The sequence below is a fragment of the Heterodontus francisci genome, chromosome 20 (assembly GCF_036365525.1).
Source record: "Heterodontus francisci isolate sHetFra1 chromosome 20, sHetFra1.hap1, whole genome shotgun sequence".
NCBI lineage: Eukaryota > Metazoa > Chordata > Chondrichthyes > Heterodontiformes > Heterodontidae > Heterodontus > Heterodontus francisci.
In genome coordinates this window covers 76,389,101-76,411,448 of record NC_090390.1, presented here as the reverse complement: position 1 = coordinate 76,411,448, position 22,348 = coordinate 76,389,101, and positions in this window count along the sequence as shown.

Here is a 22,348-nt window from a genome sequence, read left to right as displayed (position 1 = left end):
GTGTCGCTGGTTAGGCTAGCATTTATTGCCCATCCCTAATTGCCCTTGAGAAGATGGCGGTGAGCTGCTTTCTTGAACCACTGCCGTCCATGTGGGGTAGGTACATCCACAGTGCTGTTAGGAAGGGAGTTGACCCAGTGAAGAAACGGCGATATAGTTCCAAGTCAGGATGGTTTGTGGCTTGCAGGGGAACCTGCAGGTGGTAATGTTGCCAAACATCTGCTGCCCTTGTCCTTCTAGTTGGTAGAGGATGCGGGTAGATGGTACACACTGCTGCCACTGTGCGTCGATGGTGGAGGGAGTGAATGTGGATGGAGTGCCAATCAAGCGGGCTGCTTTATCCTGGATGGTGACAAGCTTCTTAAATATTGTTGGAGCTGCACCCATCCAGGCAAGTGGAGAGTATTCCATCACACTCCTGACTTGTGTCTTCCAGATGGTGGATAGGCTTTGGGGAGTCAGTAGATGAGTTACTTGCTACAGAATTCCCAGACTCCGACCTGCTCTTGTAGCCATGATATTTCTATGGCTTCTCCAATTCTGTTTCTGGTCAATTGTAATCCACAGGATGTTGACAGTGGGGGATTCAGTGATGGTAATGCCATTGAATTCAAGGGGAGATGGTTAGATTCTCTGATGTTGGAGATGGCCGTTGTCTGGCACTTGTGTGGCATGAATGTTACTTGCCACTTATTAGCCCAAGCCTGGATATTGTCCAGGTCTTGCTGCATTTCTACATGGATTGCTTCAGTATCTGTGGAGTCGCAAATGGTGCTGAACATTGCGCAATCATCGGCGAACCTCCCCACTTAGAATTAGAACATTACAGCGCAGTACAGGCCCTTCGGCCCTCGATGTTGCGCCGACCTGTGAAACCATCTGACCTACACTATTCCATTTTCATCCATATGTCTATCCAATGACCACTTAAATGCCCTTAAAGTTGGAGAGTCTACTACTGTTGCAGGCAGGGCGTTCCACGCCCCTACTACTCTCTGAGTAAAGAAACTACCTCTAACATCTGTCCTATATCTATCACTCCTCAACTTAAAGCTATGTCCCCTCGTGTTTGCCATCACCATCCGAGGAAAAAGACTCTCACTATCCACCGTATCTAACCCTCTGATTATCTTATATGTCTCTATTAAGTCACCTCTCCTCCTCCTTCTCTCCAACGAAAACAACCTCAAGTCCCTCAGCCTTTCCTCGTAAGGCCTTTCCTCGTAAGACCTTCCCTCCATACCAGGCAGCATCCTAGTAAATCTCCTCTGCACCCTTTCCAAAGCTTCCACATCCTTCCTATAATGCGGCGACCAGAACTGCACGCAATACTCCAGGTGCGGTCTCACCAGAGTTTTGTACAGTTGCAGCATAACCTCGTGGCTCCGAAACTCGATCCCCCTACTAATAAAAGCTAACACACCATATGCCTTCTTAACAGCCCTATTAACCTGGGTAGCAACTTTCAGGGATTTATGTACCTGGACACCAAGATCTTTCTGTTCATCTACACTACCAAGAATCTTCCCATTAGCCCAGTACTCTGCATTCCTGTTACTCCTTCCAAAGTGAATCACCTCACACTTTTCCGCATTAAACTCCATTTGCCATCTCTCAGCCCAGCTCTGCAGCCTATCTATGTCCCTCTGTACCCTACAACATCCTTTGGCACTATCCACAACTCCACCGACCTTCGTGTCATCCGCAAATGTACTAGCCCACCCTTCTACACCCTCTTCCAGGTCATTTATAAAAAATGACAAACAGCAGTGGCCCCAAAACAGATCCTTGCGGTACACCACTAGTAACTAAACTCCAGGATGAACATTTGCCATCAATCACCACCCTCTGTCTTCTTTCAGCTAGCCAATTTCTGATCCAAAGCTCTAAATCACCTTCAACCCCATACTTCCGTATTTTCTGCAATAGCCTACCGTGGGGAACCTTATCAAACGTCTTACTGAAATCCATATACACCACATCCACTGCTTTACCCTCATCCACCTGTTCTGACCTTATGGTGGAGGGAAGGTCATTGATGAAGCAGCTGAAGATGGTTGGGCCTGAGGAACGCCTGCAGTAATGTCCTGGAGCTGAGATGATTGACCTCCAACAACCACAACCATCTTCCTTTGCGCTAGGTATGACTCAAACCAGAGTAGAGTTTTCCCCCTGATTCCCATTGACTCCAGTTTTTCCAGGGCTCCTTGATGCCATACTCAGCCAAATGCTGCCTTGATGTCAACGGCAGTCACTCTCACCTCACCACTTGGGTTCAGCTCTTTTGTCCATGTTTGAATGAAGGCTGTAATGAGGTCAGGAGCTGAGTGGCCCTGGCGGAACCCAAACTGAGCGTCACTGAGCAGGTTGTTGCTAAGCATATGCCATTTGATAGCACTGTTGATGACACCTTCCATCAATTTACTGATGATTTGAGAGTAGAGTGATGGAGCAGTAATTGGACGGGTTGGACTTGTCCTGCTTTTTGTGCACAGGACATACCTGGGCAGTTTTCCACATTGCCAGGTAGATACCAGTGTTGTAGCTGTACTGGAACAGCTTGGCTAGGGGCGCGGCAAGTTCTGGAGCACAAATCTTCAGTACTATTGCTGGAATGTTCTCAGGGCGCCTAGCCTTTGCAGTATCCAGTGCCTTCAGTCGTTTCTTGATATCACGCGGAGTGAATCGAATTGGCTGAAGACTGGCATCTGTGATGCTGGTGACTTCAGGAGGGGGCCGAGATGGATCATCAACTTGGCTCGTCTGGCTGAAGATGAATGCAAATGCTTCAGCCTTGTCGTTTGCACTGATGTGCTGCGCTCCCTCCTCATTGAAGATGGGATCTTTGTCAGAGTCGTATAGCATAGAAACAGGCCCTTCAGCCCACTGCGTCCATGCCGACCATAATTCCTATCTATATTAATTCCACCTGCCTGCATTAATTCCATATCCCTCTATGCCTTGCTCATTCAAGTACCTGTCCAGATGCCTCTTAAATGTTGCTACTGTTCCTGCCTCCACCACCTCCTCAGGCAGCTCATTCCAGATACCCACTATTCTTTGTGTGAAAAATTTATCCCTTTGATCCCCTTTAAACCTCCTCCCTCTCACCTTAAATCTATGCCCTCTAGTTTTAGTCACCCCTACTAAGGGAAACAGACTCTGGCTATCTACCCTATCTATGCCTCTCATAATTTTATATACCTCTATCATGTCCCCTCTCAGCCTCCTTCGCTCCAGGGAAAACAGACCCAGCCTATCCAATCTCTCTTTATAACTCAAGCCCTCCAAACCAGGTAACATCCTTGTGAATCTTTTCTGCACCCTCTCGAGCTTAATCACTCTTTCCTGTAGTGCAGCGACCAGAACTGCACACAGTACTCCAAATGCAGCCTAACCAACTTTATGTACAACTGTAACATGACGTCCCAACTCTTGTACTGAATACCTCAGCAAATGAAGGCAAGCATGCCATATGCCTTCTTCACCACCCTGTCTACCTGTGTTGCCACTTTCAGGGAACTATGTACTTGTACCCCAAGGTCTCTCTGCTCAACAACACTCCCCAGTGCTCTGCCATTCACTGTATATGTCCTGCCCTGGTTTAATTTCCCAAAATGCATAATTTTGCACTTGTCTGCGTTAAATTCCATTTGCCAATCGCTTGCCCACTTTTCCAATTTATCTATATTCTGTTGTAACCTTAGACAACCTTCTTCACTGTCCACTATACCATCAATTTTGGTGTCATCTGCAAACTTACTAATCATGCCCCTTACATTCACATCCAAGTCATTAATATATATGACAAACAGCAGAGGGCCCAGCACCGATCCCTGCGGCACACCACTGGTCACCAGCCTCCAATCTGAAAAACAACCCTCCACTACCACCCTCTGCCTCCTATCACCAAGCCAATTTTGTATCCAATTTGCTAGCTCACCCTGGATCCCATGTGTTCGAACCTTCTGGACCAGCTTACCATGCAGGACCTTGTCAAAGGCCTTGCTAAAGTCCATGTAGACGAGGTCCATTGCCCAGTCCTCGTCAATCCTCTTGGTCACCTCCTCAAAAAACTCAATCAAATTCGTGAGACATGATTTCCCACGCACAAAGCCATGCTGACTATCCCTAATCAGACCATGCCTTTCCAAATGCATATAAATCCTGTCTCTCAGAACCCCTCCCAATAACTTTCCCACCACTGATGTAAGGCTCACCTGTTTGTCGTTCCCTGGCTTATCCCTGCTGCCCTTCTTAAATAAAGGCACAACATTAGCTATCCTCCAGTCTTCCGGTACCTCACCTGTGGCTAACGATGATACAAAAATCTCTGCCAGGTCTCCAGCAATCTCCTCACTTGCTTCCCATAGCATCCTAGGATACATCTGGTCAGGCCCTGACGGTTTATTCACCGCTTCAAAACCTCCAACACTTCCTCCTTTATAATGTTGATATGCTCCAGGATATCTCTGTTCCCTCCCTTGAACACACTAGCTTCCATGACCACCTCCACGGTAAATACAGACGAGAAGTATTCATTTAAGACCTCGCCCATTTCCCATGGCTCCACACATAGATTACCGCACTGATCCTCAAGGGGACCTACTCTCTCCCGTGCCATCCTTTTACTCTTAATATACTTATAGAATCTTTTAGGATTCTCCTTTATGTTATCTGCCAGGGAAATCTCATGGCCCCTTTTCGCCCTCCTAATTTCCTTCTTAAGTGTAGTCCTACATCCCCTATACTTCTCCCCCACTGACACATCAACCGGAAGCATCGGTACCCTGGAATATTGAGCTGCCAGTCCTGCCCATCCCTCAACCATGTTTCCGTAATAGCTATAATATCACAATCCCATGTACTGATCCACGCTCTGAGTTCATCTGCCTTACCTGTAAGGCTTCTTGCATTAAATTAAATGCAGTTTAGTCTAACAGACGTTCCATGCTCCCTGTCCTGCCCCTGCCCAGCCTGCCTACTGGACTTGCTTGCTTTAACCTCTACATTTGCCTCAACTATCTCATCTGAGAGACTACTACTTTGGGTCCCACCCCCCTGACAGACTAGTTTAAACCCTCCCGAGTAGTGCTAGCAAACCTCCCCTCAAGGATATTGGTCCCCTTCCTGTTTAGATGCAACCCGTCCTTCTTGTACAGGTCACCTCTGCACCAGAAGAGATCCCAATGATCCAAGTAGCTGAAGCCCTCCTGCCTACACCAGCTCTTCAGTCACGCATTCATTTGCCTAATCCTCCTATTCCTATCCTCACTAGCACATGGCACAGGGAGTAATCCTGAGATTACAACCCTGCTTTTCAACCTTCTGTGTTTTAAACCTGCATGGATTGAAAATAGTTGATAACAGGACAAATACTCAATGCTTGCGTAATGAAACACCAGCTAACCGGCAAGAACCATCGGGCTGATTTTCCTCCCCTTTTGCCCAGGTGCTTGGTCTCTAAGAACGTGCCTGGTTTAGAAAGTATGGAAGTTTTCAAAAGGGAATAAAAAAGAAAAAAAAATCTGCAGGGTTGGGGAATGGGAGTAGCTCTCTTGCAGAGAGCAGACATGGATATGATGGGCTGAATGGCCTCCTTCTGTGCTTGGATTTATAGTTATAAAGAAATTTCATTGGACTGGGATGAGGGAATTGTCCTTTGATTTAATTGACTAGACTAGACTAGACTAGAGATACAGCACTGAAACAGGCCCTTCGGCCCACCGAGTCTGTGCCGAACATCAACCACCCATTTATACTAATCCTACACTAATCCCATATTCCTACCAAACATCCCCACCTGTCCCTATATTTCCCTACCACCTACCTATACTAGTGACAATTTATAATGGCCAATTTACCTATCAACCTGCAAGTCTTTTGGCTTGTGGGAGGAAACTGGAGCACCCGGAGGAAACCCACGCAGACACAGGGAGAACTTGCAAACTCCACACAGGCAGTACTCGGAATCGAACCCGGGTCCCTGGAGCTGTGAGGCTGCGGTGCTAACCACTGCGCCACTGTGCCGCCCTAGGACTATATTCCTAGTCCTAGTCCTACTGAATTCTCAAAAGGATACACACTTATATTTTACTATGGTGCTGTACAATTTGTTTGCAGAGGGTGTCTCCTTGACATGAAATCAGCTTGCTTTGGGAATAATGTACCTCAGGATGGGTCTCATTTGCCCTGTATTTTAGAGCTGGCAGTTCTAGCAGTTCCATCAGAAAATCCTATGCTGTAAAAATGGGCGGAGATCCATTGTAATGGTTTCCTATCCCATCTTCTGCCCTTCATCTTCTGAATATCACCTGAAAATTGGGTGGAAGAATCTTCCCTCTCCTCTCCTGCATGTGATTCACTGCAGTAAATGATCATTTCTAATCTAATTTTTGGAAATGAGTGCATCACTGACTAGGACTATTTTCGCTGCAGTTTTACTAAATTCCTAAGGGGCTTGACAGGGTCGATACTGGGAGGATGTTTTCCCTGGTTCGGGAATTAAGAACTAGGAGTCATAGCCTCAGAATATGTGCTCGGCTGTTTAGGACTGAGATGAGAAATTTCTTCACTCAAACGGATGTCGATCTTTTGAATTCTCAGCTTCAGAGGGCTGTAGATGCTCAGTGATTGAGTATATTAAAGCTAGAGGTCGACAGATGTTTGGATATTGGGAGATATGTGGATAGTGTAGGAAGGTGAAATTGCGGTAGAAGATCAGCCATGATCTTAATGAATGGCGGAGCAGACTCGAAGGGCTGAATGGCCTCCTCCTGCTCCTCTTATGTTCTTATCACATGATGTTCCAAAGTGTTTCATACACCAGGAAGTGACTGCTGTGCACCACAAGATCCTGTAATGAGATGTTTGACTGGTTATTTTGCTTTTGGGATGTTGGTTGAGGATGGCCTGTTTATCAAGAAACTGGGACAACTCCCCACTCTACTTCAAATAACTGCATGGGACTGTTATCTGCCTCTTACCTAGACTGAGAGGATCTGATGTATTATCAGTCAGCTTCTTTCATATTTATTATCAATCTTTATTTCAATAGTGCAAGGCCTTACCATTCTGCTTCTCAATGAGATGACGCACTAAAGCATAGTTTGAAAAGTGGCATCATCGCGGCAAAGAACATGAATAAACGTTCTGTCAATTTTCTAACTCATTCAGAAGAACACAAAAAGTCAGCAGAAGCCTGATTTATATTTGCCATGGAGGAAGAACAACTTGTCAAGTTGAGAGAAGTGTACGCATTCACCACCTGTGTCTGGTGTTTGGAGAGGCATTCAGTCACGGAAACTTGCTGTCAGCTGTAAGCCAGCTGGAGGTGTAATCCAAGTGAAGTTAGTTATCCTTCACCATCGTTCAGGCTGTGAAAGTTTGTTCGGTTGGAAAGGAAGTGTAGAACGGAACACAAGGTAAGGATGATTGTCCAAACTGGGGCCTGCAATCATATGAAGCCCCCTGAGCCCTATCCCTCCATCCTTGAAAGCCTAGGCAACTTCATCCTACTTACTATTGAATCATAGGGCACGGAAGAACATTCAGCCCATCATGTCTGCCAGTTTTTAGAATCATCCAATGGTCGCAGCACAAAAGGAGGCCATTTGGCTCATCCAGCCTGTGCTGACTCTCTGCAAGAGCAATCTAGCCAGTTCCAAGACCGATATAATTACTCACTCCCCTGCTCCTTCACTATAGCCCTGTAAATGTCTCCTTTTCATGTATGTATCCAATTCCTTTTTGAAAGTGGGATAGCTCTTTCAAAAAAAATGAGGCAGATATGATGGACCAAATGGCCTCCTCCTTTGCTGTATGATTCTATGAAAAATGATATGGTTTGCCCAAGTGTGCAGAATGGGTGAGCAATGAAAAGCTAAAGTGGCCTTCAAGAATCTATCCAGGGGAAGAGGAACAGACAAATCACCTTCAAAGATCGATGATATTGAGTAACTGAAGATGATGGATGTAATCAGTGCTGTTTTAGTGCCACGTTGCATTGGAGAAGTCTTGCACCAATTCTCAAATGGTGTCAAGTTTGTCTGGGTACCTGCTGACGATGGAGTTCATCCTCCATTCCCCACCCTCTGTGTAGTGATTGCTGGAAGCGATTCAGCCCCGCTGTCTCAGGACAGCTGCAGTAAAGTACAACATTGTCTTTCTGTTTGACCCAATTGTACTCACGCAGCTGCCAAGGCTTATGAATGTCATGGACTTTCTAACATTGCAAAATTGTTTTTGGTGTTTTTTTTAGCAACACTTCTGCTGCATTTTCTCATTTCAGCTATGTGATGTCCCATCAGTTCCATCACATCAGTCAAATCCATTGGTGCCAGTTTGATAGATGATACACCTCAACTGAGGCATGAAACCCGCAGCAAGGAAAAATCATTCAGAACAATAAATAAATGTAGTTAATCGAAAAATTAATCAAGATTTCCTCGTTTAGCACTCATATTGTACCAACAGAACCAAGAGACTTATTACACTCCTTGCTTGATGTGAGCATGTCGCTAATTAGCCCACACAAGCTGTGCTTGAGGTAACAGTGGAAGCAAACTGACATCTAAAGTTGGAACGGTCATAAATAATCTGTTTCACTATTGGTCTGGCCAGCATTTTCAGATTGCAGTAATCGGGTATCTTTCTTTAATGTTTCGATATGAATTATAACTTTGATCGAAACAGATTTTAAAGGAAATGTGGTTCATACAAAGATTAAAGAGTACCATAAATATGGTGTGGAATATCAATATAACTCCATTGTTTTTATTGAATTCTCAAAAGGATACACACTTATATTTTACTATGGTGCTGTACAATTTGTTTGCAGAGGGTGTCTCCTTGACATGAAATCAGCTTGCTTTGGGAATAATGTACCTCAGGATGGGTCTCATTTGCCCTCTATTTTAGAGCTGGCACTTCTAGCAGTTCCATCAGAAAATCCTATGCTGTAAAAATGGGCGGAGATCCATTGTAATGGGTTCCTATCCCATCTTCTGCCCTTCATCTTCTGAATATCACCTGAAAATTGGGTGGAAGAATCTTCCCTCTCCTCTCCTGCATGTGATTCACTGCAGTAAATGATCATTTCTAATCTAATTTCTGGAAATGAGTGCATCACTGAGCAGCGCATATTTCTGAGATAGATAATCATTTGTTCAACACTATTTCCTTGGGGAATCTCTCAGATTTGTAATTAATAGAAACATGAACTTAATATTGAAATCATTGATTCAGAAACAAATGTTTGTCTAGATTTTGAAGTGGTTTTGGATTCTTTACACTTTTTACTATGGTTGATTGAAAAATTATGTCTCAGTTCCGTTTGAGTCAGAATGTTGCAGGTTCCAGAGCCCCACTGGGAGATGTGTCCATAATCTCAGCAGGCATTTCAGAGCAGTGTTGAAGGGGTGCTGCATTGTTAGTGGTGCCATCCTTCAGTTGCAATGTCAAATCACAGGAACAGGAGTAGGCCATTCACTCCTTCCACTACTGGCATACGGTGGCTGCGGTGTGTACCATTTACAAGATGCACTAAGCAACTCGCCAAGGCTGCTTCAACAACAACTTCCAAACACGCGACCTCTACCACTTAGAAGAACAAGGGCAGCAGATGCATGGGAACACCACCACCTGCAAGCTCCCCTCCAAGCCACCCACATTCCTGACTTGCAAATATATTGCCGTTCCTTCACTGTCACTGGGTCAAAATCCTGGAACTCACTTCCTAACAGCACTGTGGGTGTACCTACACCACATGGACTGCAGCAGTTCAAGAAGGCAGCTCACCACCATCTTCTCAAGGGCAATTATGGATGGGCAATAAATGCTGGCCTGGCCAGCGACGCCCACATCCCATGAACTAATAAAAAAAGACCTTACATTTTACACAGTGTCTTATCACATCCTCAGGATGTCCCAAAGCTGATGACTTACTTTTGTAATGTGGTCCGTGTTGCCACTTAGGGAAAAGCAGCAGCCAATTTGCACACATTATAAAGTTACCAACCCTCCTGGAATGCCCTGGAGTCTCCAGGAATTGAGAAGATTAAGCTCCTGGACACTGCTGTGAGTAACCCAGGAGAAAAATCATAGGGCCATTCAAATAAAAAATGCTTCTTTTTGTTTTCTTCAAGCATTTTTTCTTGTTAGTCATAAAAATATTGGAGGTGAGGCTGGGAATATTAGGTAAGATAGTTGGAAGTAGCAGGTGTGATGAAACCTCCAGGAATACATCCAAGCAGAGTTGGCAACCCTAACACAGTAAGGTTCCACAGACAGCAGTGAGATTGTTCAGATGAAGAAAGCCCTTTGGACAATTCAAGCTCATCATTCGAGAATGTCAACCCCACTGTCTTCCCATTATAATTCTCATTGACTTCTCAGGTGAACCACTGACATGGTCACAACTGGCCTTTGCTGACAGCTTGCTCCAGCTGTTGATCACCCTCTGTGCATAGAAACACTTCCTGGCCTTTGCTGCAAACTTTCCCTTTGCAATCCTGAATCTATACCATTTCGTCTTGCTGTGTTCTTTGGTGACGGAAGAGATCTGTAATCCTCCCTGAAGAGGACAGTATGAGAGTGCTATATCTACCTTGGGAAGAATCAAGACGTGGACCCTCTAGTCCCACCAGTCAGTGCTTTGAGGCTGTTGGAGAGGGTGCAGAGGAGATTTACTAGAATGGTACCATGGATGAGGGACTTCAGCTATGTGGCGGAACTAGAAAACCTGGGATTTTTCTCTTTAGAACAGAGAAGATTAGCAGGAGATTTAATAGAGGTGTTCAAAATTATGAAGGGTATTGATAGAGTAAATACAGAGAGACTATTTCCACTGGCAGGAAGGTTAGTAGCCAGAGGACACAGCTTTAAGACAATTTCCAAAAGAACTGAAGAGTGGGGAGATAAGGAGACTTTTTTTAACTCAGCAAGTTATTCTGATCTGGAATGCACTGTCTTTTAGAGGGTGGCAGAAGCAGATTCAACATTAACTTTCAAAATAGAATTGGATAAATAAATTTGGCCAGGACACCAGGGATAGACCCCCCCCCACCCCACCCACCCACCACCTCCACCACCCCCCACCTTCTGCTCTTCTTCAAAAAAAGTACCATGGGATGTCTTACATCCACCTGAGAGGGCAATTGGGGCCTTGGTTTAACCTCTTAGCTGAAAGACAGCACCTCCAACAGCACAGTACTCTCACAGTACTCCACTGGAATATCAGCCTTGATTCTGTGCTCAAGTTTTTGGAGTGGGTCTTGAACCCATCACCTTCTGATCTGAGACCCCAAGAATCTATCCTTGGTCCACTTCTATATCTCATCTACATTGCTGCTCCTCAATGACATCATCTGAAAACACATTGGTTTTTACATGTATGCTCATCACGTCCAGCTCTACCTCGCCACCATCACTCTCAACTTTTCCCTTGTCACTAAGTAATCAGACTGCTTGTCTGACCTCCAGTAATTGATGGTCAGAAATTTCCTCCAATTAAATATTGGGAAGACTGAAGCCATTGTCTTCAGTTGCCACTCCAAACTCTGTTCTCTAGCTACCGACTCCATCACTCTCTCTGGCAACTGTCTGTGGTTGAACCAGACCGTGTGCAACCATGGTGTCATACTTAACCCCAAGATAAGATTCCGACCACATATCTGCCTATTTCCAACACCGTAACATCGATTAACTCAGATCCCGCCTCAGATCATCTGCTGTTGACAACCTTGCCTTTGTTATCTCTAGACTTGACTATTCCAACACACTCCTGTCCAGCTTCCCACATACTACCCTCCGTAAACTTGAGTTCATGTAAAGCTCGGCTGCCTGTATCCTAACCCACACAAAATCCCATTCACCCATCACCCCTCTACTTGCTGACCTACCTTGGCTCCCAGTTAAGCAATGCTTCTATTTTAAAATTCTCATCCTTGTTTTCAAATTCCTCCATGGCCTCACCCCTTCCTATCTCTGTAATCTCCTCCAGCCCTGCAACCCTCCAAGATATCTGCACTCCTCCAATTCTGGCCTCTTGAGCATCCCTGGCTTTAATTGCTTCACAATTGGTAGCTGTGTCTTCAGCTGCCAAAGCCCTAAGCTCTGGAATACCCTCCATAAACTTCTGCACCTCGCTACCTCTCTTTCTCCTTTAATATGCTCCTTATACCCTACGTCTTTGTCCAAGCTTTTGCCCCAATTGCTCCTTATGTGGCTCAGTCAAATTTTGCTTTGTAACACTTTTGTGAAGTTTTATAATGTTAAAAATGCTACATAGATACAAATAGTTGTTGTTGTGAGAGAGTGCTCCAACTGAGGTACAGCTGACAAGCAAATAAGCCAACACCAGTCGGATGAACAAACATTAAAAGACTCAGTATATTTGATAACAGAACCAGTCATTTATTCAGTGTGCAGCAGGTGTACAGATTGCTTCAATGCCAGCTGCTCACACATTCCGCCATTTCATTTTTAAACAGAGCTTCAAATGCAGAATTTGATCACCTCTCCCTTCCTGACAAGTAAAGATTGCCAGTTGCAAAAATAAGAAAGTTTCTCCTTCACTAATGATCAGAACAGCAACTAACATCACATGGCAAAAAGTCTTCAGTAAAGTCTTCCATCTTCCAGTGCCAAAAGGTTTGTATCCAATTGTTCACTAAGTTCGAACAGTTCTATTTCTCAAAATGTGTGAACGTTGCAATTCTCTTTGAAGTACAGCACATGTGCGATGGGTCGAATGGCCTCCTGTGCTGTATCATTCTATGATTAAATGAAGAGTAATCTATAAGGATCTGTGGTCGACAGTATTTTTTTTCATGAATAAAGCAACTGAATTGAAAAAATATCTTTAAGACCCGTTCACAGCTGTCACCCATGAATCATCGTCAGGTTTGTCCCCTCACATCCCAGCTAAATGACATGCTCGACACTCCGGTCTACATTTTGCTATTTATCGTATTCCAATTCTTCGCTGGGGGCTTGGAGGGTGGTTGTGGGGGTGGGGGGGGGTGGGGGTTGGGCGCGGGTGGTGGGGCTGGAGGCTGGAATTCAATGCAGTCCATCGACGCTAGCATTTCAGCTCCTTTCTATCTGATTAGGCCTCTTGCCAAATTCTCTGGTCTGTCACCTGAAGGTGGAAAGAAAAAAAATTAGTGCGCTTAAATGTCACAAGAATGTTAACAAGAACAGGAGAGGAATATGCAATGAGACATGATGGCACCATTTGTCAGGAGTTCTTTACTAATGGACTTTATTACCATATAGATGTTCCTTGTGTTAATGCACTGTTCAACCAAATAACACTGACAAGTGAGAAGCCAACTTTCATTACCTATCTTTCCAAATAATCTTGATCTGTTCTGCACACGGTAATAATGTCAGAGTGTCACAAAATAAAATGCTTTCAAAGGGACAATGGCTCAGTTGTAGCTTGTTATTCCATGTCTATGCATTCTGTGAGAACATTTCTTTTCCATATCCAATAAATTTATAAAAGAACCATAAGTGACATGAGGAAAAACTTTTTTTAAGCAGCGAAGTGGTTAGGATCTGGAATGCACTGCTTGAGAGTGTGGTGGAGACAGATACAATCGTAGCTTTCAAAAGGGAATTGGTTAATTATCTGAAGAGAAAAAATTTGCGGGGCTATGGGGAAAAGGAGTGGGAAGATGATTAAACAAAAGTCTTCAAAGAAAATGGAAAAACGCATAATTTTGTTCAATGCCCCTATGATTTTCCCCCCCGGGTTGGTTGCAGAAGGGTCCGGAAATTAATTTGAATTCCTACAGTACCGGGGCAATCCTGTAGGATTGGTAACCCTACTCAGAAACCAACAAAACTTTATTGAAGTTATCTGAGGTTTTTGGCTAAAGACCTGTTCACATTAGAGATGACAATCCTCCAAAGTACTCTCCTCCCCAGGATATTATTACATAGGATAGGATTGATAACCTTCATTTATATAGCACCTTTAATATAGGAGAACATCCCCAAGACACTTCCATAGAAATTAATTCTAGTACTGTTATCAATCGTTTAATCTAGGTTATGCAAAACTTAATGTATGCAGCCTGGCAGGCAGAGTTACTGGATATTTTGAGCGTGTAGTAACTTGAACTGGTTGTCCTGCAATAAAATCATTCTGTTGAAAGCGCTGCGATGAATCTGTGTCTGAAGACCTCCTAAACCTAAACACCTTCACAGTGAACAGGTAACCAATGTAAGACTATGGATTGTTTTTTCCCAATTTGTTATGTCACAATGAATCACGTGGTCAATGTTCCATTGAGATTAAAGGAATCGGGAGTGTTGTGGGATGACCTTAAGAAGCTGTAATTGAACGTCACCAGAGGAAGCGATGTCGCGCCACATATGACCAGGGAGTTGTGAGTGTAACCCAACAGAGTGAGATGTGTTTAGATGTGGCTCATGCAGAAACTGTTTGTATATATGTGTTATAGTTAGGTTATAATAAAAAAAAACATTTTCTTTGGATATTGCTTGTAGTCCTGTGAGTCTTACAATAGTTCACACGTCAAAGGAACAAGTAATAATATTACAGGGAGGGGTAATGAAAGGATTAACTAAATCGTCAACAGTCATTTAAGGAGAAGCTTGATAAGTACCTGAGGGAGAAATGAATAGAAGGATATACTGATAGGGTTAGATGAAGTAGGGTGGGAGGAGGCTCATATGGAGCAAAAACACCAGCACAGATCAATGGGCCAAATGGCCTATTTCTGTGCTGTAAGTTCTATGTAATGTAATTCTATGTAACAGTCAAATGACTATATGGAAAAGCAGTCAATCGGAGCACATTATGATGGCAGATGTTGCATACAGTGCAGTATGCAGCCTAATCCTGCATATCCCCATTTGTAATTGTTCCACCATTGGTGGCTGTGCCTTCAGCTGCCAAGGCCCTAAGCTCTGGAATTCCCTCCCTAAACTGTTCTGCCTTCCTCCCGCTCCTCCTCTCCACTCCACCTCTCTCCTCCCTAAGGGGCTCCTTAAAACCGACCTCTTTGACCAAGCTTTTGGTCATCTGTCTCTAATACCTCCTTATGTGGCTTGGTGTAACATTTTGTCTGATTACACGCCTGTGAAACTGCATAAGAGGTATAAATAAAAGTTGTAGTTGTTTAATGGCTGGAATAAAGAAATACATGTCTGGTGATCTTTAACTGAAGTTTGCTGACAGACAACTGCTTTTTCTAGTTTGGCAAGATGAAATAGTTCCAGTCGACTGTATCTGAAGATGTTGCAGCAATAAAAGATCTGAAATGTGCCCCTTTATCTCCTGTTTGCATAGTTTTCTTTTCTCCATAAAACACCATCCACATGTCTTCCACACCAAACCTACATTATTTATGCTGTCCTTTGTATTTTACCACATTTTAAATTTTGCATTGGGAAAGGAGGGTTAATTTCTATTTCATGCTCCACAGATGTGAAGCCAGCTGTTAAATTTGAACTGTGTTTGTGTCAATACTGAATTGCAGTTTTGTTTTGACAATCTCTGTTCTGTTCTGATCCACTGCTGCTGAACTGATTAAAGTCAGATTAGTTATTCATTTCCCTGGGTATGATCTGGAAGCTCAGCATCTTACTGTGATGAGATGGTCTCTGTTTACTTTGGACCCTGAGAGGATGCACAGCATAAGGAGAAAAGTAGGCCCGTCTAGCCTGTTCCGCCATTCGATTAGATCATATCTGATCTGGACCTCAACTCCATTTACACACCTTAACTCCTTATCCCTGGATAGGCCGACTAACAAAAATCTATCATCTCAGTTTTGAACACTCCAATTGACGCAGCAATCCACTGCCTTTTAGGAGAAGAGAATTCCAGGTTTCCATTCCCCATTTTGTGAAAAAATGCTTCCTGACTTCTCTCCTGAATGACCAAGCTCTAACGATGAGATTATGTCCCCACATTCTTGTTTCTCTCACTGGGGGGAAATAGTTTCACTGTATCTATTTTATTGAATCCTTTTAACATTTTAAACACCTCAGATCACACCACAATCTTCTAACTCTAGGGCATACAAGCCAAGTTTATGCAACCTCATAATTTAACCTCGAAGCCCTCCTATGGGACTCCTCTTCTTGGTGCTAACAAATGCTTGGGTAACCTGCCCAAGGGGCTGCTCTTCATATGTAAGTTCAGACAGTACTTGCCAAAAATCGATTTGATCATGACTAGTATCACAGCCAAGCGGTGAACATGTTCTTGCTCAGTATCTACACTTGTACACTTTCAGCACGAACACTAGATAGCAGGCATAAGAAAGAATACTAATTAGTGTCAGCCTGGCTGTCCTCTTTCAGTGAGGTCAATATTAGCACCCACTGCTATCTCCAGCTCAAAAATCTTAGCACAGACTCCAAACTGAACCTGGATCCTCCTGGCCTGTAAAGGCTCAGTGACACACTGCCTGTCAACAACTTATCAATTCTCATACTTGTGTTCTCATCTGGCCTCATCCCTCCCGATCTCTGTAACCTCCTCCAACCCTCCAAGAACTCTGTGTTTCTCCAATTCTGGCCTCATGCATCCTGCACTACCTTCTCCCCAAGATTGATGGCCATGCTTTCACCTGTATAGACTCTGGAATTCCTTCCTTAAACCTCTCTGCCTCTCTACATCTCTCTCCTCTTTTAAGATGCTCCTTAGAATCTAGCTCTTTGACCAAGCTTTCGGTCACCTATCCTAATGTCTCCTTTAGCTCAGTGTCAATTTTTTCTTCTGATTATGCACCAGTGAAGTGCCTTGTTGTTGTAAACATGCAAAATAGAGTAATTGATCTGAGAAAGCGAGGAAATACACCTTTAGAGTGGTGGTCTCTTTCTTCCTTTCAGACACTTCTTAAAACTTAGCTGTTTCAATAAACTTTTGGCCATCTGCCCTAATATCACCTTATGTGGCTCGGTGTCTAATATTGCTTTATTATGTTCCAATGAAGCATCTTGGGATGTTTTATTACATTGAAGGCGCTATATAAATACAAGTTGTTGTTGTTGGGTACCTAAGTGAACTTGCGCCTGAGCTGCAGATTAACAGTTACCAGCTGAGGCTCACCTCAAATCATGGCTGCAATAGTGCAACAGGAAGGAATGGACGTGAGCAAGGACAATCATAGACTTTGCTTGCTTAGAAACGTCCAACCTAAGCACTTTTATTTTGTTGTTAATTACCTCAACCAATTACAAGAACAGTTTGAATTAGGGCATCGAGCAACTTTTTTTCAATCATCCAGGACCCTCCCAGTTATCTTTAGGTCAAGAGTTCCATAGACAAGGGTTGTTGGAGGGGATGGGGGCAGGGAGTCTGCTGTTCCAATGTCAGTTCAAACATTGTTCTGTCAAGCAGTCATCAAGTGACATTTGTGCCATGCTTGTAGTAATTCTTTAATGAATAATAAAACACAGATCTAGTGAATTGTAATTGTAGCTGACTTAATTGCACACTGCACACCAAGGGGCAGAGTTCCTCCTTTTCTCAGGAGGAGTTAATTACTCTTTTTAGGATCTATTTAATGGCTGTCAATCAAATCACAGGCCCTCTTGACTTTACCTCAGCTGATTTCATGCAACATGAACTTGATAAAGGAAATGACAGAAATCTGGCCAATCAAGGCTCCTCTGGAATGATGCTGATTTCATACTTTTTCAAGCAGCGAATGGGCAGCTTAACGAGCATAACAAACTAAAGTTGTGGTTAACCCAGCTGTGCAGTTCCCAAAACTGATTGGTTTCCCAGTGGCTGCACAAAACATGCAAAAAGCCTGGTTTTCCGATCGCTAGTTGGAGGCCCCGCCCCAATTCTGTATCCTCCTTCAGCCCTCTGAGAGCTCTGCACCGCTCCAATTCTGGCCTCTTGCACATCCCCAATTTCCCTCGCCTCACCATTGGTGGCTGTGTTTTCATCTGCCAAGGACCAAAGCTCTGGAATTCCCTCCCTAAACCTCTCTGCCTCTCTCTCCTCCTTTAAGGTGCACCTTAAAACCAACCTCTTTGACCAAGTTTTTGGTCAATGCAGCATTGTGGGACATTTTACTATGTTAAAGGTGCAATATACAATGTCAGCCATGGGTATTGGACAGCATTTGGTGGTAATTGTTTTAATAACGATTTCTGGCTGGAAAGCTGTACGAATGTCCAGTCAAGCAGAGACAGAAAGGAACTTCATGAGTTGATTTACAAATAGCAGATCAGGTGGCAGCTGAAGGTTGGGCATCTCAGGAGTTGAACACTTTGAAATTAAAACGGTGTCAGCAAAATGCCTCTGAAAAGGTCAGGTTCAATATCCTCGGCTTTTTACTTTAGCTGCCGCTGTGGTGAGCAAGCAGGTGAGAGGGAAGTGGAAGAATGCAACACCATAACTGAGGCAACGTAACGCAGACTAAAGTGTGAGCAATATCTCCAAAGAAGCTGAGCTTCAGACGCAGGCTGCCCTCCTGCTGTGCCAGCTCGCCACGTACCCATCTGCTTCACTGTGGCATTTGCTGCTGACATTTTAAAAGACCTCAAGCACTGAATGAACCTGCGCTGCTGGTTGCTTAGAATCCCACAGCCACTTTGATAATGAGGTGGCCACTAATTACTGCAATCAGCTTGCTGGAGGCGAAGTCCTTTTGCAGTCTCGCCATCCCACCTTAGGTGTCATAGAATGCTAGCCTCTAATTGTATTTAAACAATGATGAATATTCCAGTAGCAGGAAGGCGGCAAAGAAAAAAAGATGATAAATAACCTTTTTTCCATTGGTTTTGAAGCCAGACCCTAATACATCTCGGCCTTCACTCTGATCTAAAAGATCGTGACAGCAGCCGAATCATTGGGTCATTGGAAAATTAAAGCCAATTCGACTAGTCTCGACCTCAGAACTTTGAAGATGGTTAACTATTCAGTGATGTGGCCAAGCACTGTAATAGCTGCAGGTAGTGTGAGCCTCTGGTCCAATGTATCTCATTTGATTTTTCAATATGGATGTGCCGTCTTTCGGTACAGATGTTAAACCGAGGCCCGTCTGCTCTCTCAGGTGGGCATAAAAGATCCCACGGCCATTACTTTGAAGAACAGCAAGTGAGTTCTCCTTAGTGTCCTGGACAATATTAATCCCTCAACCAACATCACTAAAAAAAAGCTCATCTGGTTATTATTTCTTTTCTGATTGTGGGAGCTTGCTGTGCACAAATTGGCTGCCGCGTTTCCTACATTACGTCAGTAACTACACTTTACAAAGTACTTTATTGGCTGTAGGGACCTAAGGTCATGAAGGGAGCTTTATAAACGCAAGTCTTTATTCTCTTTTGACTTCCCTGCCTCTCTTTGTGGCAAACTGTTTCCATCGCAACCATTGTCCTCAGTCAGGAGGATGGGTTACGCATCTAAAAAACCAGTAAAGTTTACCCACAGCCTTAGACAAAATGCCAGGAGCATGCCTGAGTAGGTACTGTTGCTCGGTTCCTTCTCTGTCTCCTTTTTAACGAGGCATGTGCAGGCTCCTCACAACGTAACGCTATCGCTTAGTGCTGTATTGAGCCTGACTGACCAGGCAAATCTCAGGCTTGCTTCCTTACCAGTTCCCAGTTAGCTCATCTCAGCTGGCAAGGGAAGGGAACAAGACTGTTGGCCTAAAGGTAATGCCAAAGGGATCAAGGGATATGAGGAGAAAGCGGGAACAGGGTACTGAATTAGACTATCAGTCATGATCTTTTTTGAATGGCGGAGCAGGCCCGAAAGGCCAAATGGCCTACTCCTGCTCCTATTTTCTATGTTTCTATGTTTCTAAAGAGGGAGGAAAACAATCTGGGATCCACTCCTGATCGGTATCCTGCGAGCTGTGCCGTGGATGTCTGGTGAGGGCAGTAATAGATATGGCTGCTATGCCCTTGCAGTTGAAGGGCCCAATGATGCTGGATGTTAAGGCTTACAAATGAAGACTAGCTACCGGAAGACTGCTAGTACCCATTCAACTGGAGCCCGCCATCAGAGACACGTCAATAGTGGAAGGGTGGGAAGGAGCACAAACACAGAGGGGGTGAAATCCGTCTTAATCAGGAGCTCAAAATGGGCCGTAGCGAATCAGCAGCACATTGTACTCCCCACGTTCCTTTCCATTGACTTCAAAGGTAAAGAATATTGGGCAGAGTGTAAAACAGGAAGCTGATTCGCCATCACCTGTCTTAATGCTGCCACCCGAGACAAATAGAAACATAGAAACATAGAAAATAGGAGCAGGAGTAGGCCATTCGGCCCTTTGAGCCTGCTCTGCTGTTTATTATGATCATGGCTGATCATCCAACTTCGTAACCTGTTCCCGCTTTCCCCCCATATCCTTTGATTCCCTTCGCCCCAAGAGCTACATCTAACTCCTTCCTGAAAACATACAGTGTTTTGGCCTCAACTGCTTTCTGTGGTAGTGAATTCCACAGGTTCACCACTCTCTGGGTGAAGAAATTTCTCCTCATCTCAGATACGGGTTTACCCCGTATCCTTAGACCATGACCCCTGGTTCTGGACTCTCCCACCATCGGGAACATCCTTCCTGCATCTACCCTGTCAAGTCCTGTTAGAATATTATAGGTTTCTATGAGATCCCCCCTCACTCTTCTGAACTCCAGCGAATATAATCCTAACCGACTCAATCTCTCCTCTTATGTCAGTCCCACCATCCCAGGAATCAGTCTGGTAAACCTTCGCTGCACTCCCTCGAGAGCAAGAACATCCTTCCTCAGATAAAGAGACCAAAACTGCACACAATGTTCCAGGTGTGGCCTCACAAAGGCCCTGTATAACTGCAGCAAGACATCCCTGCTCCTGTACTCGAATCCTCTCACTATGAAGGCCAACACACCATTTGCCTTTTTCACCGCCGGTTGCACCCGCATGCTTATCTTCTGCGACTGGTGTACGAGAACACCCAGGTCTCGTTGCATATTCCCCTCTCTCAGTTTATAGTTGTTCAGATAATAATCTGTCTTCCTGTTTTTGCTACCAAAGTGGATAACCTCACATTTATCCACATTATACTGCACCTGCCATGCATTTGCCCACTCACTCAATTTGTCCAAGTCACCCTGAAGCCTCTCTGCATTCTCCTCACAACTCACCCTCCCACCCAGTTTTGTATCATCTGCAAATTTGGAGATATTACATTTAGTTCCCTCATCTAAATCATTAATATATATTGTGAATAGCTGGAGTCCTAGCACCGATCCCTGCGGTACCCCACTAGTCACTGCCTGCCATACGGAAACAGACCCGTTTATTCCTACTCTTTGTTTCCTGTCTGCCAACCAATTTTCTATCCATCGCAATACACTACCCCCAATCCCATGCACTTTAATTTTACACGCTAATCTCTTATGTGGGACTTTGACGAAAACTTTCTGAAAGTCCAAATAATCCACATCCACTGGCTCCCCCTCATCAACTCTACTAGTTACATCCTCAAAGAATTCTAGTAGATTTGTCAAGCATGATTTCCCTTTCATAAATCCAAGATGACTCTGTCCAATTCTACCACTGTTCTCCATGTGCTCTGCTACAAAATCTTTGATAATGGACTCTAGACTTGTCCCCACTACTGACGTCAGGCTGACTAGTCTATAATTCCCTGCTTTCTCTCTGCCACCCTTTTTGAATAGTGGGCTTACATTAGCTACCCTCCAATCTGTAGGAACTGTTCCAGAGTTGATAGAATCTTGGAAGATGACCACCAATGCATCCACTATTTCTAGGGCCACTTCCTTAAGTACTCTGGGATGCATACCATCAGGCCCTGGGGATTTATCGGCCTTCAATCCCATCAATTTCCCCAACACCATTTCTCTGTTAATACTGATTTCCTTCAGTTCCTCCCTCTCATTAAACCCTGTGTTCCCCAACATTTCTGGGGTATGATATTTGTGTTCTCCTTTGTGAAGACAGAACAAAGTATGCATTTAGTTGGTCAGCCATTTCTTTGTTCCCCATGATAGATTCTGCTGTTTCCGACTGTAAGGGACCTACATTTGTCTTCACCAATTTTTTTCTCTTCACATACCTATGGAAACTTTTACAGTCAGTTTTTATGTTCCCCATAAGCTTACTCTCGTACTCTATTTTCCTCTTCTTAAACAATCCCTTGTTCCTCCTTTGCTGAATTCTAAACTTCTCCCAATCCTCAGCTCTGTTGTTTTTTCTGGCGAATTTGTATGCCTCTTCCTTGGATCTAATGCTATCTCTAATTTCCCTTGTAAGCCATGGTTTGGCTACCTTTCCCGTTTTACTTGTGCGCCAGACAGGAATAAACAATTGTTGCAGTTCATCCATGCACTCTTTGAATGA